Source organism: Mobula hypostoma, chromosome 5, assembly GCF_963921235.1.
Source record: "Mobula hypostoma chromosome 5, sMobHyp1.1, whole genome shotgun sequence".
In the NCBI taxonomy this organism is placed as follows: Eukaryota; Metazoa; Chordata; class Chondrichthyes; order Myliobatiformes; family Myliobatidae; genus Mobula; species Mobula hypostoma.
This window is the reverse complement of record NC_086101.1, coordinates 66,021,265-66,032,427: the sequence shown is the minus strand read 5'-3', so window position 1 is coordinate 66,032,427 and position 11,163 is coordinate 66,021,265.

Here is an 11,163-nt window from a genome sequence, read left to right as displayed (position 1 = left end):
CTTGCCCATCCTCTGGACTTCCCCCCTCCCCCTTTTCTATCTCCCTAGGCCTCCTGTCCCATGATCCTCTCATATCCCTTTTGCCAATCAACTATCCAGCTCTTGGCTCCATCCCTCCCCATCCTGTCTTCTCCTATCATTTTGGATCTCCCTCTCCCCCTTCCACTTTCAAATCTCTTACTAGCTGTTCTTTCAGTTAGTCCTGATGAAGGGTCTTGGCCTGAAACGTCGACTGTACCTCTTCCTAGGGATGCTGCCTGGCCTGCTGCGTTCACCAGCTACTTTTATGTGTGTTGCTCACAATACTCCAAGTCACCAATGCCCTACAAATCTTCAGCATTAAATCCTTGCTTTTATATGCTAATCCTCTCAAAATGAATGCTAATATTGTGTTTGCCTTCCTTACTTCTAACTCAGATGTGATTATAGAATGGACACGTACACCTTCAAATGTAAATTTAGCTATTGTAGTTGCAAAATCAGAAAGGCAAAATGTACACTGTATATTAAAGAATGATACTTTGGAAGGGTTGCTACTGAAGGTAAATAACATATGCAGCAAGCAGTTAGAAAAGTCAATTGTATGTTAGTCTTTACTTCAACAGTTGTTGAGTTTAGGAGAAAGGATGCCTTATTACAAAACACCCAGGGTCTTAGTGAACCTACAGCTGGAGTCATGGGTTTAATATGATCTCTTTAGATTAAGAGCAATGCACATAGAAGGAACACTGAAAAAGATTTGTTTGACTGATTCCTAGGATGGTAGATTGTTGTAGGAGGGGAAATTGGATAAAGTCGGCCTGTATTCACTAAAGTTTAGAAGAAAGAGAGATCACTGAAACGTACATAATTCTGATAAGACTTGAAGCAGAATGTAGAGACAATGTTTCCCATGATTGAATATGTTCGGAATCGTAAGCTACAGTCGCAGTATTGTGGCGAGCATTTGGCCCATGATGACAGACGAAAAAGGCTCATTTATCTCAACAAGCATATTAGCAGACAGAGCGCCATCAGTCGGTGAGGACCAACTTAGTCACACACAGATGGGGGAGGTGATTATCACACACCCCAGTTACAGTCAGGGTGACCCACAAACACACAGGTGAATAACTATATAACCCAAGCTATAATGTAACAATAAATGAACTTGAACATCCCACCAAAATCCCATGAGCACAGCAGCACATTATAAAACAAGAACGGTTAGTAGCGCTGGTCACCAGGAAAGCGGGGGCAAGCTGTCGACCTCGCTCCCAACTTCCAGAGTGCCACAGTATATAGATGAAGATGAGGAGAACTGTCTTCACTCAGAAGATAGTGAACCTGTGAAATTTGCTATCACAAAATATTGTGAATGTCCAGTCACAAAGAAGAAGATGAATAGCTACTCTATAGTGATACGTACCCCGTAACTGGGTTGCCAAACCGGCAGGAATGGACCACTTAGTTGGAGTCTGGATTACTGGAACTAAGGAATTTTTATTAAAGAAATAAGTAACACAGTACTCTAATAGTAAGGATATAAATGCAACAGGTTAGCAATGAATAAACACACATGTACACAGAACTAGGATAATAGGATCAATCAAGCTCTATCACAGTCTAGGGGTAAAATGACCAGTCTCAAGTGACACAGAGTTCAATTCAGTTTCAGTTCGCAGTAATCACTGTCGTGCCGTTGGGGAGAGAGAGAGAGAGAGTGAATGCTGGTATTCAAATCGGATTCAACAGACCGACCTTTATTCTTCGCAGTTAGCTATCGGCGCGAGCACCTTTTTAATGTCTTCTGAGGTCACCAACTGTGACCCCTCCGTTCCGGATACAACCGTTCTTCTGCGGTGGACCCGGCACCCAGGCATGGGTGGACACACACACCAGGTTCCCGCCGACCGTACCTTCTCACCCTGTGTGTCTATGGTTGATCCGCGACCAGACCTCCAAAACTCTCACCAACTTGTGGGGGCACACCACTTTTCCAGGGTCTCGTTTACTCGTGGTGTCGTGTGTGTTTTGCCTTAGCGAACCTGTTCCTTTTATCCCCCTGCTGGGGTATCGCCTGTCCATCAAACTTCAAACAGTTCAGGTTCAAAACAACCGGTCTCTGACAATACTCGGAACTGTGGCTCCTTTTCGTTAATCCCTCTCGTCTCCCTCTTATTAGCATTTTGAATGTTTTCCCCATTTGTCTCTCTCTTATCGGCATCAATCTTCTGATAACTTGGTCTCACCCCTACCCTTCAAAGGATTTTTACCGGGGTAAAAATTATAGGCATGAATACATTATTAGATACACACAAATATGCATGTTCATCAGCTATTTGGCTAATACAGAGAATTTTAAGTTGCCAACACCTTGACAGACAGTCAGCAATCACATTTTCCGTTCCTTTTTCATGTGTTATTTTAATAATCCTCTAAGACCACGCTCCAACTTAGCAAACTTCATAGTGGCCGAAAACACTAATAAGTTGTGATCAGTGTAACTTCTCAGTAGTTTTCCTCCCGGACACAGATAACAAGGGTCGTCCCATACCAACTTAGCATTCCTTGGCAAGGGCTTAGTAAGAGGGTGGCTAATATCCGCAAAGTTTTTTTTTGCAAAACTTCTGATAGTACCCCACCATCTCCAAGAACCTTCTCAGGGCTCTCTTGTCTGTTGGGGTTGGGACGTCGGAGATAGCCCGCACCTTAACTTGCATCGGTGCCAGCTGCCCCTGTCTTACCACAAATCCCAGATAAGTGATTTTTCCGTGGCCGAATTCACTTTTTGTGAAGTTCACTGTCAGGCTGGCTTTAGACAGCCGTTTAAACAGTGCCACAATGTGCTCTTCCCACGTGTCACTCCAGATCACTGCATCGCCAATATACACTTCTGTGTTCTTTAGCTCGTTTGTCACTGAATTAATCATTCTACAGGGGTGTTGCTCACTAGTCTGACCTGATGTGGCAACAACTCCATGTCCCAGCTCTTTGCATTGCCTCGGGACATCTGGACCTACATGAGCGTGCCGTTTAATTAGCTCTCCTAGCGGGTCACTTTGTTCGGGGATTAAGGGAGAGACCTTATCAGCAAAACTGGTCAAAACAATAGACATCTCCCATCTGGTTGGCCCCATACTTATCTTTTCAAAATAAGTTTTCCCCTTATCAGGTGGCACCCTAGCCTCATTAATTTTTGTGATAACACCGACTAGGTTTGTTCGCCTATTGTGGCAAGCTGTTAGCATATCAAAAGCCTGTAATTGTGTCAGCTCACGTCTGCAATAGTCAATATCATCCTTCCTCCTGTGCAACCAGTAAAACTCTTTCATGATTCCGCTGACTGTTTTCCTCCCCCCAAAATGTCCACCGAGGGGTATCTTGTGGGCCAGGTTAAAAATCTCATCGCCATAAATTTTTGGCACCATCCCCCATTCCTCATCTGTGGGCACGGTACTTGGTCTCCCTTTCTTCCTTAGCACTCCCTCCTCCACACAATAGCCTACTGGCTCCCTTTTTAATTCTGCCTCCGCCAAAACCATCAGCTCCTCATCTCGCTCCTGTGCCTGTACAAAGTCCTTCCTTGCTAATGCTAAGTCTGCCTCAACTCCCGCACTTCCTCCTGTTTCACTACGCTCCTTCTTTTCACTTTCTAACCCCCCCCCCCGGTACAAGGCTGGTAAAAACGTCTCAGCCAATTCTATAGTTACTTCGGCAGCCTTTCTGGACACACGCCGAGTCACTGCGCAAATGGGATAAGCCTGTGAGTCCATGGCCGGGGCCTGCCATCCTGGCAGGCTGGCTTGTCAGTTTTACTGCCGAGAACACATTTCTACCGGCGAGGTGATTACCGAGTAAGACCTTCACGTCTTTCATCGGTAGTTCGGGCCTCACCCCGATCATGACCAGTCCGGAGATCATGTCGCTTTTTAGGTGTATCTGGTGCAAAGGTACTGCTTCAGTCCCTTTCCCAATGCCTTTTATGACCCTGACTTTCCCAGTCTGGGTCTCTGAACTAAAGTCTAACACACTGTTTAATATCAATGACTGACACACTCCCGTGTCTCTCCAGATCCGTACTGGAACTGGGTTTAACCCCTCCTTCACCGACACCCATCCGGCTGAGATAAACCTCTCGCACTCTTCCTGAACTTTGTCAGACCTCTTCTCTCCTAGCGGTTTGTTTACCAGCTCAATCCAGCCAGTCGGAACCTCCACTTTTCCTTTTCCCATCTCCTTCTTTGGGGCAAAGTACCTGGATGCAAAGTGTCCGACTTTCCCACAATTATAACATATGACCCCAGGAGACTTCCTACCAAACTGCACCCGGTCTACCTTATTCTTCTCACTAGTCCCCGGCTTACTTTCTGACTTTTCTGGCGGACTCTCCCCGCCGTCCTGACTACCCTTCTGGTAGCCTTTACTCGGGGAAAACTTTGTTTTATGTGTCAACGCGTACTCATCCGCTAACTTAGCAGTTGCGGCTAAAGTGTCTGCCTCTTTCTCATCTAGGTAGGGTCTCATACCTTCAGGGACACAACCTTTAAACTGCTCAATCAGGATTAGCTGTAGCAATCTGTCATAATCCCCATTGACCCCTTTCGAGGCACACCAACGCTCACAATATGTCTGCAGCTCACGGGCAAACTCTAAATATGTGCGGCCCACTACTTCCTCGCATTCCAGATCCTCTGCCGGTATGCCTCCGGGACCAACTCAGAAATCCTGAGTATGGCGTCTTTCACCACCTCATACCTCTGGGCATCTTCTGCGGACAAAGCCAAGTAAGCCTGTTGGGCTTTTCCTTTAAGTACACTCTGAAGCAAAACAGCCCACTTATCCCTCGGCCAGTCCTGACTTGCAGCAACTTTTTCAAAATGGAGAAAGTACCGATCAACATCAGTCTTGTCAAATGGGGGAACCAGCCTAACCTGCTGGGTCGCCCTGAACCCTCCACCTTGGTTCGGCATGGGCCCCTGCGCTGCCATCATCTTTAACCTCTCCAGCTCAAATTCCCTTTCCCTCTGTTTCTCCAACTGCCTCTCTTCTCGCTCCAACTGCCTCTCTCTCTCTCTCTCTCTCTTGCCATTCTAACTGCTTCTCTCTCTCTTCGTGTTCTAGCTGTCTTACCCGGAACTCGTGCTCGAGTCTCAATTTTTCAATCTGCACCTGTACTGCGTCTTCACCTGGTTTTCCAGTAGACATCACCTCCAGCTCTCCTTGGGGAAACACACCTTTAGACACATAATGCTCTATGATAGCTCTGTGCATCTCCTCTCTCCTCATTGTCGACTTCCACTTAAAAAGATTCAACCGTTTGGCCACAGCTGGCAATTCTACTTTCCTGGCATCCTCTAATGCCTCCAAGGTCGGCGCCTTTAGAAATTTCTCAATCTCCATTTCTGTTGTTTGCTTTTTCTTTCTTTCGGGAATTTTAACCCAATCAATTTACCCCATCCCAAATTTAGCGTTCAAAATCGCGGACGAGAACGCCACTTATGTTACGTACCCCGTAACTGGGTTGCCAAACCGGCAGAAATGGACCACTTAGTTGGAGTCTGGATTACTGGAACTAAGAAAGTTTTATTAAAGAAATAAATAACACAGTACTCTAATAGTAAGGATATAAATGCAACAGGTTAGCAATGAATAAACACACATGTACACAGAACTAGGATAATAGGATCAATCAAGCTCCATCGCAGTCTAGGGGTAAAATGATCAGTCTCAAGTAACACAGAGTTCAGTTCAGTTTCAGTTCGCAGTAATCGCTGTCGTGCCGTTGGGGAGAGAGAGAGAGAGAGCAAATGCTGTTATTCAAATTGGATTCAACAGACCGACCTTTGTTCTTCGCAGTTAGCTTTCGGCGCGAGCCCTTTTTAATGTCTTCTGAGGTCACCGACTGTGACCCCTCCATTCCAGATACAATCGTTCTTCTGCAGTGAACCCGGCACCCAGGCAAGGGTGGACACACACACCAGGTTCCTGCCGACCATACATTCTCACCCTGTGCGTCTATGGTTGGTCCCGCGATTAGACCTCCAGGACTCTGACCAACTTGTGGGGGCACACCGCTTTTCCAGGGTCTCGCTATTTCGTGGTGTCATGTATGTTTTGCCTTAGCGAACCTGTTCCTTTTATCCCCCTGCTGGGGTATCGCCTGTCCATCAAACTTCAAACAGTTCAGGTTCAAAGCAACCGGTCTCTGACAATACTCGGAACTGTGTCTCCTTTTCGTTAATCCCTCTCGTCTCTCTCTTATTAGCATTTTGAATGTTTTCCCCATTTGTCTCTCTCTTATCGGCATCAATCTTCTGATAACTTGGTCACAATAGATACATATAAAGCATCAAAAGGCATGAACAAGAAGCCGGAATATGGTTTTGTGGTGGAACCATTATACAAGCGGTTTGTATATTGAATGATTAAGGCTGAATGTCTGAAGGCTGAATGGTCAAATCCTGCTCCTATTTTTCAAAGTTCCTGCAAACATCAGTGGATAGCAGGGCATAAGTGTGGACTATGGTCAGGCCACACTTAGATCCCCTCCAGTTCGCCTTCCAGCCTCGACTAGGAGTTAAGGATGCCATTGTCTATGCTATGCCACCTGCTGAACCATGTCTATGCCCACCTGGACAAGCCAGCGAGCACTGTGAGGGTCATGTTTTTTGACTTCTCCAGTGCGTTCAACACCATCCGCCCTGCTCTGCTGGGGAAGAAGCTGACAGCGATGCAGGTGGATGCTTCCCTGGTATCATGGATTCTTGATTACCTGACTGGCAGACCACAGTACGTGTGCTTGCAACACTGTATGTCCAACAGAGTGATCAGCAGCACTGGGGCTCCACAGGGAACTCTCTTGTCTCCCTTTCTCTTCACCATTTACACCTCGGACTTCAACTACTGCACAGAGTCTTGTCATCTTCAGAAGTTTTCGGATGACTTTGCCATAGTTGGATGCATCAGCAAGGGAGATGAGGCTGAGTACAGGGCTACGGTAGGAAACTTTGTCACATGGTGTGAGCAGAATTATCTGCAGCTTAATGTGAAAAAGACACATATAAGCTGGTGGTAGACCTGAGGAGAGCTAAGGTACCAGTGACCCCTGTTTCCATCCAGGGGGTCAGTGTGGACATGGTGGAGGATTACAAATACCTGGGGATACGAATTGACAATAAACTTGACTGGTCAAAGAACACTGAGGCTGTCTACAAGAAGGGTCAAAGCCATCTCTATTTCCTGAGGAGACTGAGGTCCTTTAACATCTGCTGGACGATGCTGAGGATGTTCTATGAGTCTGTGGTGGCCAGTGGTATCATGTTTGCTGTTGTGTGCTGGGGCAGCAGGCTGAGGGTAGCAGACACCAACAGAATCAACAAACTTATTCTTAGGGCCAGTGATGTTGTGTGGATGGAACTGGACTCTCTCACGGTGGTGTCTGAAAAGAGGATGCTGTCCAAGTTGCATGCCATCTTGGCCAATGTCTCCCATCCACTACATAATGTACTGGTTGGGCACAGGAGTACATTCAGCCAGAGACTCATTCCACCGAGATGCAGCACAGAGCGTCATAGGAAGTCATTCCTGCCTGTGGCCATCAAACTTTACAACTCCTCCCTTGGAGGGTCAGACACCGTGAGCCAATAGGCTGGTCCTGGACTTATTCATAATTTACTGGCATAATTTACATATTACTATTTAACTATTTATGGTTTTATTACTATTTATTATTTATTGTGCAACTGTGACGAAAGCCAATTTCCCCCAGGATCAATAAAGTATGACTATGACTATGACTACTATGACTATATTAGCAGATACACATTCCATATTAAGTTTTAGAATAACACTGGACAACAAAGATTTTGCTTCCTGAATACTTTTAGGTGTATCTTATGGATTTTGGGTTGGTGATTATGATGGTGATCCACAACATTTTCCTATTACTCACCATTAAAAAAAATCACCTATATTTGTCATTTCAATTTATAATTCAAATCACTTAAAATGTTATCCACAATGAAACCAGGAAGTGCAACATGTCATTGAAGATTTATTTTCTGCATTCTCATTTAGGCTTCTTCCCTGCAAATCTTAGCGCTGTCAGTGATAAGTATGGCGTCTATTCAATATACATATACTGTAATGGATTGATCGATTGATTTATTTATTCGTCTATATTATAAATCGCATTGAACTGTTGCTGCTAAGTTAACAAATTTCATGACATATGCCAGTGATAATAAACATGATTCTGATTCTGAAAGGTTCCACCAGGACATTGCAGTCATGGAGAAACAGTATCAGGAAACCAGAATCTATCGTTGGGCACTTAAATGAGAAGCCTCAGACACTAAGTACAAATGAAAATCACCAACAAAGTATTTCAGCTTAGTTGAGCTATTGCAAAGCAGCAGCTCCGTTATGCAATTAAACACATACTCAATGAAATTAATTTCTTGTTTCTCTAAATTTCAATGTGATACAAGTAGCCTGAAATTATATTTGTGTTCAGCATCAAGAGGTCTATCATAAACCAAAAAAAAATTCTGGGGAAGCAACACTTTCAAAAAAAATTGTTGTGCAGAGTAATTTGGAGAATACTCGCAGGAAAGTGAGAGGAAGACTCAACGTTGGGGGCCACTGCTTGAGTTGTCAGGGAACAATTTTTCCTCTTACAGAATCTCAGCAAAGAATATTCTGTGAGATGTCAATGTTTCTACTACAGTCGCAACTGCCTCCAAAGAAAAACACATGGACAACATTGCCAGTGATAGACAAGATAATTGTGATCATGAACTTTTATGCTTTTAACTTCTTGTATGTGGGAGCCATAGATATTTGCAATGATGTAAATCTTGCTATCTAGTTTTACTTTTGGGAAGTGAACTGACTGTTCTTCATAAATTCCAAGATTCATGTAGCATCCAAACAAGCCCTACAGCTCATTGCATTCATGTGGCAGATCAAGTACCAATCTATTCTAGTCCTATTGACCGGCACCTAGGCCAAACTGCACTATGCTCTGCAGATCTTGATTCTATATTACCAGAGGTTAGGCAGCTATGCTTGGTGAACATGATTCCTCATGACACAAGGTGACGTGTACTGCATGGAAATGGTTTAATAACACCAAATGCTTACATTGGTACCAAAAAAATTCTACTATCTCTTTCCTGAAATGATGATTGAAAAAAAGAAATTCATGATGGAGATCAATCGACAATGCTCATTCTCTGAAGATTGGCTGCTCTAGTGCTATTTTAGTTTTTAATGTAAACCACAGTGCCTTTGCTAGTAGAAGTCCTGAAGAACTCGTATATGATTCGGAAGTTGAAGTATTAGGATCCTATCACCTTTTAGTATCTCATTTGACTGGAGGGCGTACAGGAGTGAGATATGCCAACTAGTGGAGTGGTGCCGCAGCAACAACCTGGCACTCAACATCAGTAAGACGAAAGAGCTTATTGTGGACTTCAGGAAGAGTGAGACGAAGGAACACATACCAATCCTCATAGAGGGATCAGAAGTGGAGAGAATGAGCAGCTTCAAATTCCTGGGTGTCAAGATCTCTGAGAATATAACCTGGTCCCAACACATTGATGTAATCATAAAGAAGGCAAGACAGCGACTACACTTCATTAGAAGTTTGAAGCGATTTGGCATGTCAACAAATACACTCAAAAGCTTCTAGAGTTGTACTGTCGAGAGCATTCTGACAGGCTGCATCACTGTCTGGTATGGAGGGGCTATTGCACAGGACCAAAAGAAGCTGCAAAAGATTGTAAATCTACTCAGCTCCATCTTGGGCACTAGCTTACAAAGTACCCAGGATATCTTTAGGGAGTGGTGTCTCAGAAAGGCAGCATCCATTATTAAAGACCTCCAGCACCCAGGTCATGCCCTTTTCTCACTGTTACCATCAGGTAGGAGGTACAGAAGCCTGAAGGCACACACTCAGTGATTCAGGAACAGCTTCTTCCCCTCTGCCATCTGATTCCTAAATGGACTTTGAAGCTCTGGACACTACCTCACTTTTTTAAATATACAGTATTTCTGTTTTTGTACATTTTTAATCATCTATTCAATATACATAATTGATTTACTTGTTTATTTATTATTTTGTTTTTTTTTCTGTCTCTCTCTCTGCTAGGCTATGTACTGCATTGAACTGCTGCTGCTGAGATAAAAAGTTTCATGTCACATGCTGGTGATAATAAACCTGATTCTGATTCTGATTCTGTCTGTAAGCTGAGGGATGGACAACATCTCCTCTTTGAGGTTCACATAAGCTGACATGTTTCTCTTTCTCATGTAAGCATCTGTTAACTTTGAATGTGGATCATCGCCTACTACATGAGAGAGTAAAGTGTGGACAGATGGATATATAATGAATTGAGCAATGTCTGAGAAGAGAGGTAGAGCTGGCAAAATATAACATCTGGAAAAGCACTTTGTTAATTTTATTTCCTTAAATTAATTTCATACAAAAGACATCTATTTCTTAAGTCTTGAATCCTGTACACAGCCACTCCCACCTATTTATATGCATTGTCTGCTGGAGACCATGCACATCCAAATCAGAATGAGAATCAGAGACAAGTTTATTATCACTGACATATGTTGTGCAATTTGTTGTTTTGCAGCAGAAGTACAGTGCAATACTTCAAAAATTACTATAATTTACAATAAGAAAATGAGAGCAAAAATTGAGGCAGTATTTGTGGGCCCATGGACCATTCAGAAATCTGAAGAATCTGTTTCTGAATCATTGAGTTTGTGTCTTCAGGCTTTTGTAATCTCCCTTAATGGTAGAACTGAGACATGTTCACATCCTGGATAGTGATGGTCCTCAGCGATGGATTCCACCTTCATGTGACATCACCTTTTGAAGATGTCCTCAATGATGGGGAAGCTATCCCACGATGCAGCTGGCTGTGTATACAGCCCTTTACAGCATGTTTCCAGTCCTGTGCAATGGTGCCTCCATACCAGACGGTGATACAACCGTTCAGAATCTACTCCATAGTATATCTGTAGAAATTTGCTAGTCTATGAAAACATTCCAAATCTCCTCAAGCTCCCAATGAAGTACAGCCACTGGTGTGGCTTCTTCTTAATTGCATAAATACGCTGCACGCTGGACAGATCTTCAGTGATGTTGAAACCAGGAACCTGAAG